The following is an 847-nucleotide window of genomic DNA, read 5'->3' as shown; positions in this document are numbered from 1 at the left end:
AATCAATACTGAGATCAATGTTGGGATTGATATTGGGATCAATACTGGAATCAATACTGAGATCAATGTTGGGATTGATATTGGGATCAATACTGGAATCAACACCGAGATCAATGTTGGGATTGGTGTTGGGATCAATATTGGAATCAATACCGGAGTCAGCGTTGGGATTCATGTTGGGATCGATATTGGAATCAATACTGAGATCAATGTTGGGATTGATATTGGGATCAATACTGCAATCAATACCGAGATCAATGTTGGGATTGATGTTGGGATCAATATTGGAATCAATAACGGAGTCAGCGTTGGGATTCATGTTGGGATCGATATTGGAATCAATACTGGGGTCAGTGTTGGGATTGATTTTGGGATCGATATTGGAATCAATACCGAGATCAATGTTGGGATTGATTTTGGGATTGATATTGGAATTGATTTTGGGGTCAATGTTGGGATTGATGTTGGAATTGAGACTGGGATTGATTTTGGGCTCAAGGTCGGGATCAATATCGGAATTGATACTGGGGTTGACACTGGGATTGATTTTGGGGTCAAGGTTGAGATTGATGCCGGGATTGATTTGGGATCAATACTGGAATTGATCCTGGGGCCAACCTTGGGATCGACATCGGGATCGATCAGTTTTGGGACTGACGTTGGTGTTGGGGTCATTGTTGGGATCGATGCCGGAATTGACCCTGGGACCAACACCGGGATCACCCCTGGGATCCACCCTGACCCCAACCCCTGATCCCTCGGGAAGGGGCCGCTCCGAGCACCCACTGCTCCCAGTACCCACCCACCGCTCCCAGTACCCACCGCTCCCAGTACCCACCACTGTGAG

Source organism: Corapipo altera, unplaced genomic scaffold, assembly GCF_003945725.1.
Source record: "Corapipo altera isolate COAL_440 unplaced genomic scaffold, ASM394572v1 55228, whole genome shotgun sequence".
Taxonomy (NCBI): Eukaryota; Metazoa; Chordata; class Aves; order Passeriformes; family Pipridae; genus Corapipo; species Corapipo altera.
This window is presented reverse-complemented; position numbering follows the sequence as displayed.